The sequence below is a fragment of the Amblyomma americanum genome, chromosome 5 (genome assembly GCF_052857255.1).
Source record: "Amblyomma americanum isolate KBUSLIRL-KWMA chromosome 5, ASM5285725v1, whole genome shotgun sequence".
NCBI lineage: Eukaryota > Metazoa > Arthropoda > Arachnida > Ixodida > Ixodidae > Amblyomma > Amblyomma americanum.
In genome coordinates, this window is record NC_135501.1 from 4,456,528 (window position 1) to 4,467,172 (window position 10,645).

A 10,645-nucleotide genomic window follows, 5' to 3' on the forward strand; every position below is an offset into this window, starting at 1 on the left:
TAAGTGAACTAGTGCTTACACAGTTATCACCTTCTCTGTCAATGTGATAGGCCTCACAAATCTCGCGACCTAACTTTGTGCCTCCCCTACCAAGCACACACGTGGCACCAAACGCCGGCACGCACCCGCACCGCTTACAATGATTGGCCAAATGACCGCCCCCCGCCAATGAATCTACCAGCGTGCTGTGCTCTCGTAGCCGCTCGTTCAGGCACCGTCCAGACTGCCCCACGTAGCATCTACCGCAGGAGAGGGGTATGCGGTATACGATGCCAGTAGTGCAAGGCACAAACTTGCATACGTGTTTTGTGGTGCAGACCGGTTTCCTTTCTTCGTTGGCGTTTGGTGCCACGTGTGTGCTTGGTAGGGGAGGCACAAAGTTAGGTCGCGAGATTTGTGAGGCCTATCACATTGACAGAGAAGGTGATAACTGTGTAAGCACTAGTTCACTTACCTTGACCAAAAAAGAAAAAATGTACCTAAAGAACAGTTTGCCACACCTTGATTAGATTGTCTATGTATTGTTAACCCAGTGTGCGCATGCACCACCGAATTGCTTATATGTTCCTTTATGTTCAGTAAACAACTCAGTTGATGTTTAGCGCTCGTCCTGTCTACTTCTTTGTCTGTGTCTCTGTTATATGCGCTAGTCTTTTAATTCAAGTCCTACATGGCCAGTTTTTATCCTGCTAGCATGCCACGCGAGTCTCATTATGACGCCACCCAGCCTGTCTAACACACTACTTGCTGCAAAAGAAAGGTTTACAACGCACCGCACCTTCTACGCAATAAGGGACCTTAAGGCAGGACCCGGCTTTTAAATCAGAAAACATCGGGTAACCTCCACAACGTGGGCAAGGCTCTGGAGGTTCCCGCAACTCAGATAAAGGCCTCCGCCATCTTCTCAGGACTGCGAAAGTGGCTGAAGTTTCAGTGTATGTAGCGAAGCATAGGGCCAACATTTAGAGTTTATGAAGCATGTTTGCTTCCCTTAAAAAGCTAAAAACATCTGGCATATCGACCAGTGTATCTGCACCTAAAATCACGGCTGGAGGAAAAGGAATGTGTTCTTTATAAAATGGGGTACAATATTTTTTCCCAGTCATTAAAGTTTTGTGCATGAAAATAAAATGTGGTTTGCTGTAAGCTCATCTCCGCATTTTCTGCAAACAGGTTTCTCTTCGCTTGGCAGTAGGAAGTTATGTGTGAGATGTGCATGTCCTGTACGAATGACGGCAGAGAGCCACTTCCTCAAGACCTTTCAGGCAGGTGCAAGACTTCCATTCATCTAAAACTGGCATAGCAAAGTGAAGTCTGTTATTTGCTTCAATTTTCATTAAAGGGGATATGTGCATTTTTATTTCCCTGCCACGAGCATTTCCCTGCCTTGAGCTGTGGCTATTTTATGTTGTGTATGATGTCGCTAAGAAGCGGAGAGATAACATTTTCAAATTAAAGAGCCGAAAGTACACTCGGTACACTTTCACCACTGAGCTTCCAACATAAACAAGTTTTCCAGCCATCCATATAAAAGTCCGTGAACCACTGTATTTTCCTTTGAGTACAAGAAATTCTTCTATAATCTGTTGTAGAGTGTGCTTCTTACAGAAGTTTGCATGAAATCACAGATTGCTGGCAAATTGTACCATGCAGGAAGTGCGTCTCGTCTTTGAGCAATGCCGGGTAGAGAGTCTAATATGCCGAGATTTTTGCATATCTCTTCAAAACATAAGAGCAGTGACCTGCTAGCTTGCGGTGTTGAACAGTGTAGCATTCAAGCGATGCCTTCGTCGGTTCGAAGAGGCTGAGAGCTGAGTGTATCTCCACGACATGCAGCCCAATCACGTTTTCACGCCTGAAGTGATCAAATTGTGGTTTTAAAATGTTCTTTGAACCTTTAGCCTTATGCTCGTGTCACCTTCCCACTCCTTTACAACTATCAGCCGAAACACTGGCTATCTGAGCCAAACCCCCAGAAGCAGCAGCCGTTGGGACGAGGCAGGAGCTCAGCGGTCGGGAGGCATGCAATGGCAGCGTGACCACGTTATCAAAGATGGCAGCCTCCATGACATGGCACTGTAAATAGTGTATAGGCAACCAATTTCAAATTGATAAGCAATGCGGTTGGAATGTCACTTTGCTGCTTGCTTAAGAGATTTTTGTTTCCTTTGGTCCAAGCTACAGTCTGTTCTGGACCAAAGCGGCGGCCTAGTGGCTGAACATCCACCTCGCATGCGGGAGGAACGGGGTTCGATCCCCAGTGTTGCCGGGTACCCACAGGTGATACAATGGGTACAAGCTTTCCCCTGCTTGGTGCTCAGCTTATTCATGGTGAAATGCTTGGGAAATGGGTCTTGGACTCCACATTGAGCAAACGAAAATACCTTGTGCCATGGTGCTCTTTGGCCGCAGATGCCCTTGCACCATAAACATTCACTCTCATCATGATCAGTCTGCTCTGTCTGCCAGTGCACCAGTGATTGCCACCTTGACTTTGCAAAGGGAAAAAAACTATGTCACTAGCACATGCAACCCCGCATATTTTGTAACTCGCTCTTTGCTGCTTTCATTAACAACGTGCATAATTTCCCAGCAGCACACACCATGGTGTTTGGATGTCTTTTCTCCTCTGTTTGCACGAGTTGTCACATTCAGTGCCACAGACTTTGTTCTTGGTGTGAATGACAGGTATGATTTTGGTGGTCTAGAAGGTCACTCACTCACTTCTGTTCATTCTTTTGATCATGGTATTTCTCCTTAAAAAAAAGACGTCGCATTTCTTGCAAGTGTGCGCTGATGTTAGAACTTACAAAACCGTGGCCAACACACACGCAAAGCGTTATTTTTCTGAAATTTTGTTTCTGAGCCACCTGCCGCGGTGGCTCAGGGGTTAGGGCGCTCGGCTACTGATCTGGAGTTTCTGGGTTCGAACCCGACCGCGGCGGCTGCGTTTTTATGGAGGCAAAACGCTAAGGCGCGAGTGTGCTGTGCGATGTCAGTGGTTAAAGATCCCCGGGTGGTCGAAATTATTCCAGAGCCCTCCACTACGGCACCTCTTTCTTCCTTTCCTCTTTCACTCCCTCCTTTATCCCTTCCCTTACAGCGCTGGGCGGTTAAGGTGTGCTCTGATATATGAGACAGATACTGCGCCATTTCCTTTCCCCAAAAACCAATTACTATTATTATTATTCTGAAATTAGCTTTGGATCGGGACACACCAGACACACAACAGCTTGCGTTTTGCCATGCTATGATACTTAGCTGAAATCTGTGAGCTGCCAAAAGGTGGCCAAGGTAGCTGACCAAACACTGGAGTGTGTGCAGTACATTACAAACAGCGGCATGTTACTTGCTCCTCAACCCGGTATGGAAAGCGCACAGGTCAATACTATGTACCTGCCTCATTCAATAGTTTTTCACCTAGTGTATTTCGCATAAATACTAAATAGACCCTGAAAATTGTTGTGTGTTGGGTTTTATGGCACATAGGCAGCTGAGGCCATCATGCGCCAAACTCAAGGTGTAGAATTGGCTTTCTGTAGAATGTTTACGAATATCAAAAAATGCCGATGGCGTAGATGACCTAAAAACATTGTGCTGCCTAGTAAAAGAAGAGAAGAAATTTGGAAATCGCTAATGGTAAAAGCCTTAAAGAAGGTCAGGCAGCCTTAGCGGCTATCCTTGGCTAGGCAAGGATCCTGAGGCTCCCAACCAATCAAATAAAAAGCCTCAGCCTACTTCTCAGGACTGAGAAAGTGGCTGAGGTGTATCATGTAATAAAGGGAACCAGTGGTTCAAAAGTTACAGTTTTTCGAGGACGCCCGCTGCTTTTAAAAAGCTAAAAACGGAGGGTATGTTAACAATGGCATTATCAGCTAAGAGCAATGTTGGGTGAAAAGGAATGTATTCATGATAAAATTGAGTGAAGTACTTTTTTCTTAGTTTTTCTAGTTTCACACATGAGAATAGAATGTGGTTAACAGTAAGTTCTTCTCCGCATTCCTCGCAACCAGGTTTATCTTGTTTTGTTAGCAGGAAGTTGTGCGTGAGGTGCGTGTGGCCTATTCGCAGACGGCATAAAACCACTTCTTTAAAACGTTCCTGGTGCACACATGACTTAAATTCACCCAAAACTGGTTTTACAAAGTGCAGTTTATTATTCACTTCGCTGTTCCAACGCGACTGCCATTTTTGTCTTAATTTCTGTTGAACTAATTTCATGCAGTCATTAAAGGGTATATCTACTTTTTTTATTTCCTTGCCCCGAGCTTGAGCGGCACACAAATCTGCTCTCTCATTTCCTTTTATTCCGACGTGGCTCGGGACCCAGCAGAGTTTAATGTTTTGTCCTCGAGCTGTTGCTGTTACAATGTTGTGTATGATGTCCCCAAGTATGGGAGTGGTTGCGTTTCTAGAGTGCAGGGCTGTAAGTACACTTAAAGAGTCTGTGTAAATAATAGTGTTTTTGAGGTTCTCATTTAATATTTTTTTTGTTGCCACACATACTGCGTAACATTCTGCGCTGAAGATGGATGCGCACTGTGGAAGTCGCATTGCTGTCTCCGAATTTCCTCGCACCACTGCGCTTCCTACGTAAACATTCGTTTTTGAACCGTCAGTGTAAAAGTCCGTAAAACTACTGTATTTTTCTTCGAGTGCAAGGAATTCCTGTACTATATGTTGTTTTGGAGTTTGTTTTTTTTTTTTGGAACTGCGTAAGGGTAAAATCACAGATTGCCGGAAAATTGTGCCATGGAGGCAGTGGAGCTCGTCTTCGAGCAATAACAGGTAATGTGTCCAGTACTCCGAGGTTTTGACACATCTCTTCAAAACGCAGGAGGAGTGGCCTGATAGCTTGTGGTTTGTTGTTAAAAAGTGTTCTTGATGGGCACTTTGTGACTATGGGGTAACATAGGTGTTTGGGAAGCGAACGGATTTTTAAAACGTACGAGCACGTGAACATGGTTCTTCGGTCCTCGAGTGACGGTTCGTTGGTTTCTACATAAAGACTGTTAATGGGTGATGTCCTGTAAGCACCAGTGGAGAGACGCAAACCCAAGTTATGCACTGTATCTAGTCGTTTAAGGTATGATGGTCTCGCTGACCCATACACTATACATCCATAATCAAGGGTAGAGCGTACTACAGAGCGGTAAATTTTTAGAAGGCATGTCCTGTCGGCACCCCAATGTTTTCGTGACAGTACTTTGAGTATGTTGAGGGATCGGGAGGCTTTCTTTTTCAGTGCATTTATATGAGGCAGGAAAGTGAGCTTTTTGTCAAAGGTTACGCCTAGGAATTTGTGCTCATTTTTCACCGGTAGCTGTGTTTTGTTCAGGTGTATAAATGGGTCAGCCTGTAAGCCTCGCTTAATAGAGAAAAAAATGGCCACGGTTTTCTGTGTGGAAAACCGGAAACCGTTCTCGTCTGCCCAGGTCACCAGTTTATCCATTGTCAGCTGTATTTGTCTCTCGCATATTACCAGGTTTGAGGATGTGCAGGCTATTTGCCGATCGTCAACATAGACGGAATACATAATGGCCTTCGGTATTACTTTGGCTATGGAATTTACTTTAATAACAAACAATGTCGTGCTCAAAATACACCCCTGAGGAACCCCGTTCTCTTGAACGAAGCCCCTGGACACGGTTGATCCTAGGCGCACTTGAAATGAGCGGTCGGAAAGGAAGTCCTTCAGGCAGTTCAACATCCTGCCACGGATGCCAAGATCTGCTAAGTCACGAAGGATGCCGAACCTCCAGGTGGTGTCGTATGCTTTCTCGAGGTCAAAAAAGACGGCAAGACAGTGCTGTCTGTGTATAAAAGCCTCTCGGACAGTATTTTCCAGGCGAGTTAAGTGGTCTGTTGTTGAGCATGCTTTCTTAAAACCGCACTGATGGATGTCAATAAGCTCAAGAGATTCAATCAGAAAAGTTAGTCTTTTATTCAGCACACTTTCGAATGATTTGGCAAGGCAGCTGGTAAGGGCTATCGGTCTGTAACTAGTAGGGGATGTTGGTTGTTTTCCAGATTTCAGGAATGGTACAATAACTGCTTTCTTCCAGGCTTTCGGCAATCTTCCGAGCACCCACACTTGGTTAAAAAACTTCAAGAGCGCCTCCACAGATGGCTGGGAAAGATGTGCTAGCATTTCGTAATGTATATTGTCAGGGCCAGGTGCTGTCTTTTTTCCGGCCGAGAGAACTTCGTTTATTTCTTGGAGTGTTAATAAACCATTGTATGGTTCTTTTGTGTAGCCCGTTGTTGGAAGTCTATGTTTCTCCACTGCATGTTTATGCTTTAAAAATGTTTCTGTGTAGTGTGAAGAACTAGAAATGTTTGAGAAATGTTCTCCCAAGATGTTTGCCTGTTCCTCTATATTTGTCTGTGTACCTGGAGCTGTTAAGAAAGGAATTGTGTAAGGAGAAAAGCTTCTGTTAAACTTGTGGACTTGTTCCCACATTTTTTTGGACGTAACTGAACTATTTATGCATGATACGTAGCTTCTCCATGATGTTCTTTCGGCATTTCGGCGGATGTACCGAGCTTTTGCTCTCGTCTTTTTAAAGTTGATGAGGTTATCTTGAGTTGGGTATCTTCGAAAAACTCCCCAAGCTTTATTTTGCTTCTTTTTTGCTTCCCGGCATTCCTGCGTGTACCATACCTTGTTGTTTTGTCGTACTATTCCTGACGATTGCGGAATAGCTTGGCACGCAGCATCAATAATGCAGCTTGTAAAAATTTCATTCAGTTCGTCAACGTTAAGACTGTTTGTAAATAATTTCTCCAGTCTAGCCTTTTCTCTAAATAGTTGCCAGTCGGCTAGGTGTAGTTTCCAACGGCGTGGTTTACTAGGGATGACTGATGGTGGCGATGAAAAGTTAATCACTACCGGAAGATGATCGCTTCCGTACGGGTTATCGAGAACATCCCACTTAAAATCGGTAAAAACGGAAGAAGAGCTAAAAGATAAATCTATGCAACTCATTTTTCCTGAGGCTGGAGAGCAATATGTGGGTTTGCCTGTATTGAGTAGGAAAACATTATTGCACAGAATAAAATCTTCTAATATACGGCCCCTAGTGTCTGTCTGTTCACTCCCCCAGAAAGGGGAGTGTGCATTAAAATCCCCAACTACCAGATATGGCTCTGGTAGCTGATTAAAAAGTGATTCTAGGTCATGAAGTGTTACTGTGAGGTGTGGCTGAAGGTATACTGAACATATGGTAATTGTTTTAAGGCTAATGACGGTGACTGCAAATGGCTTCATAATTCGTCTGCAGCTGGATTTCACGTGTTGCAACACCGCTCTTAACAACGACAGCAACACCTCCAGAGAGCCTATCTGCCTGCTCACGGTCACGGCGAAAGACTTTATAATTCTTAAAAATATTTTTTTGTAAAGGTCCCAAATTGGTCTCCTGAAGGCACAGTGCTACAGGAGACATAGAGCGTAGGAGATCTGTTGCATCGCTGTAGTTATTTAAAATTCCACGGCAGTTCCAGTGGATAAGGAACGCCATGATTATTTTAAGGAGGAGTGTTTTGAGACCTCAGGTCCCTCCTTGTTGAGGGCCTGTTATCGTGGTTTTTTCTTTTTTCCGGTCAAGAGAGCCCCGTCGCCGTTGCGACCGAGGCGAGCTTTGACTTGTATCCATCGCCTCCATGGAGGCGCTGGAGTTCCGCGGGGAACCCGCGGGCAGGGGGGTGGTAGACTTCTCCCGAACGGGGGAAGCCTTGCGGGCTGCCGACTTGGAGGACGGCCGGCCCGTTGTTGGGGGTGGCATAGCAGCTCTCGCTGCATCTGCCAGGGGCGCGGATGGCCCTGCCTCAGCCTCACTAGGTGTGAACTGGGCAGGTGCCTGAGACCGGTGTGATGCGCCGCGCCCGCGCACCACATCGGCGAAGTTTCTGTGGGGTGTTAAGAAGAAAGTGCCTTGCGACATTGCATAACGCTTTCTTGCCTCTTTAAAAGTGATATTATCTTTTGTCCTTATTGTAATGATTTCCTTTTCTTTTTTCCAGGCAGGACAAGACCTTGAGTAAGCAGCGTGCTCGCCTTCGCAGTTTGCACAGCGTGGCGCGGCGTCGCAGCCGTCTGATTGGTGGTCATTGGAGGCACATTTAGCACAGGTGTTGCGGCCGCGGCAGCTCTGGGAGCCGTGACCGAACTTCTGGCATTTGAAACAGCGTCTAGGGTTGGGGATATAAGGGCGAACGGAGATTTTTGCATAGCCTACCTCGATTGACTCGGGTAGGGTGCATGAGGCAAACGTCAGGACCAGGTGTTTTGTCGGAATCTCTTTGTTGTCTTTGCGGATTGTAATTCTGTGGACGTTGGTAACATTCTGAGGGTTCAGTCCTTCAAGCATCTCTTCCTCTGTTAGGTGCAGGAAATCATTATCTGAGATGACACCACGTACTGTGTTCAACGATCTGTGCGGTGTAACAGAGACAGGAATATCGCCAAAAGTTTCAATGTTTGCAAGCTTTGAAATCTGAGTTATGTCGAGCAGTTCGAGGAGGAGGTCACCACAAGCCAACTTTGTGACTTTGTACTGAGGGCCCAGGGATTCTGTAAGAACTCTTGAAACAAGGAACGGGGATATTTGTCTGGCTGGCTTTTCTGTTTTTTTACTGTGGACGATGTGGTACTTCGGAAAAGTTGTCTTCTTTTTGCTGAAAAACTGTGTTGTGACATCGGTCCGTCCTCTTTTCAGAGGGCGATCATTATTAAGCAGGGAGGAAGCCATAAAAAATTTTGTTCTTCGGCCTTGGTGCCAGCCGCCCACCATGGAGCCCAACTAGGGGACGGGACAGGAACTTGAAAACAAGTCCTGCCCACGCCAGCTGTACACCATTGCTATAACCGAATATGACGAAACCCAGGATAGTTCGCCACACAGGGTTAACCCTAGCCGCCAGGAAAAAGGAAAAAACAAAGGAAGGAGGAGGAGACAGGAGAGTTGTAAGAAAGATGATAGGAAAGTAAAAGATGGAGGGGAGGATAAGGAAAAGACGACTGCCGATTTCCCCCGGTCGGGTCAGGCCGGAGGTGCCGTCTACAGGAAGCTGGGGCCAAAGTGGTGTGTTGCCTCCGCCGAGGGGCCTTAAGGGTCCAAACGCTCGGCATCGGCTCGACCACCAGGATCCCCTTTTCCCCAGACACGGCAATGCCACGCACGGCTAGGCGCGGGTGCTCGGGTCCGTGGTGATGCACGGTTCACCATCATCCCCTTGCGGGGATGTCCCTGCGGATGCTCGGGAACCCGCGGTGTCGCCACTCACCGTCGCGACGCCTGCAAGCTGCAGGCGCCCCCCTGCGGGGAAATAGACCCTGAAAAAAATTTTGCAGTCTGTCTCTGCATTGCTTCCTGCCCTTTATTTCATCTGATGTCATTGTCTTAATTTCAAATTACTGTCATCCCTCTTGATGGCATAACAGTTGTGTCAATATTTGTCTCTCTGTGTTGCTGACTTTTTTTTTCCAAATTCATTAAGTCTTTATTTTCCTTTGCTTTACCATTGCTCACTATCTGCCAGACACTGCCACTCATGCCATTTGAGGCTTTAGTAGGCATGATTTATGCTGTATGAAAAGTGACATGAAAGTGGCGCCCGCCCGAAATCAGCTCACAAGACTAGCCAATCACAGCAGCATTTGCGAAGGAAGTTTTCTTTAGCATGGTTTCAGCGAAGAAGCTGCCAATGCTCGCTTCATCTGAGCTATAGCTCGGTGAAATAGTTAAACGAAAACTTCGTGGGCATAATAGAGCCAGGAAGGTCATTTAGGCTATTTATTATTAACTATTATGGTTGTGGGAGACTAAACTCACTTCTTGCCAAATTTTTGCAACACTCACAGCATCCCTTAGAAATACAATATATTACTAGAAGATTTTTCATTAGTACTGTAGTCATACTTCATGCTGCTGAGTCTTAAAAACGGGGAGTTAGTATAATTACACTTCTTCAATGCCGTGAGGCGAATGAACAAGGTGACGAGTGACAGGCGATTGTGTCGCGGGGCACATCACCAAAGAACATTATTGTTGTGTTGTGTGTTGGGTTTTATGGCACATAGGCAGCTAAGGCCATCATGCGCCAAACTCAAGGTGTAGAATTGGCTTTCTGTAGAATGTTTACGAATATCAAAAAATGCCGATGGCGTAGATGACCTAAAAACATTGTGCTGCCTAGTAAAAGAAGAGAAGAAATTTGGAAATCGCTAATGGTAAAAGCCTTAAAGAAGGTCAGGCAGCCTTAGCGGCTATCCTTGGCTAGGCAAGGATCCTGAGGCTCCCAACCAATCAAATAAAAAGCCTCAGCCTACTTCTCAGGAATGAGAAAGTGGCTGAGGTGTATCATGTAATAAAGGGAAGCAGTGGTGCAAAAATTACAGTTTTTCGAGGACGCCCGCTGCTTTTAAAAAGCTAAAAACGGAGGGTATGTTAACAATGGCATTATCAGCTAAGAGCAATGTTGGGTGAAAAGGAATGTATTCATGATAAAATTGAGTGAAGTACTTTTTTCTTAGTTTTTCTAGTTTCACACATGAGAATAGAATGTGGTTAACAGTAAGTTCTCCGCATTCCTCGCAACCAGGTTTATCTTGTTTTGTTAGCAGGAAGTTGTGCGTGAGGTG